The sequence below is a fragment of the Propithecus coquereli genome, unplaced genomic scaffold (assembly GCF_000956105.1).
Source record: "Propithecus coquereli isolate 6110/MARCELLA unplaced genomic scaffold, Pcoq_1.0 Scaffold47, whole genome shotgun sequence".
Lineage (NCBI taxonomy): Eukaryota > Metazoa > Chordata > Mammalia > Primates > Indriidae > Propithecus > Propithecus coquereli.
The window spans coordinates 4176511-4177127 of NW_012150507.1; the positions used below are offsets into that span (position 1 = coordinate 4176511).

The following is a 617-nucleotide window of genomic DNA, read 5'->3' on the forward strand; positions in this document are numbered from 1 at the left end:
AATACACAAATAATAAAGGAAATGGAGTTAAAATGTTCACAATAAGTGAATCTGAATAAAAGATATACGAGTATTTTTAGTACTATCTTTACTTTTGCAACCTCCCTGGAAGTTTGAAATTATTGTATATCCAAATCAAAAGTTAAAAAGATTTTAAAGTCATTCTCAAGAAGGGGAGGTGCACAGTGGACTATTTCCCCTTATTCTCTAGGGAAGAAATGAAATATCAGAGTCATTAAAAATCATTTTGTATGACCAAAAGACTGGACAATAATTACAGTGATTTTAGCAAGGTCACTTAGGGAATTAAAATTGGCAGTGAGAGAATTCCTGACACCTAAACCAAACTCAAACTGAGAAACAGCCTTTTCTGTGATCATCTTAAAATTTAGAGTGATTGGTACCTTCGCTACAACACTCCAAACACTCAACACTCCTGTTCTCCCCACTGCTTGCTATATGTTATTTGACACATGATTTAATCTCTTTGTACCTCAGTTTCTTCATCTATGTAATTGGAATAATGAAAGTGCCCCCCTCATAACAATGTTGTAAGAATTAAAAGAGATAAAATGTGCAAAATGCTTAGATCAGTGCCTGGTACATTAAAAAATAGT

General features: G+C 33.2%; 1 protein-coding gene across 3 annotated transcripts in view; it reads left to right on the forward strand.

Moving 5' to 3' along the window:
- The window catches only part of FST (follistatin), an 8455-nt gene that overhangs the window by 6330 nt on the left and 1508 nt on the right, over nt 1-617 (forward strand). The window lies entirely within an intron of this gene.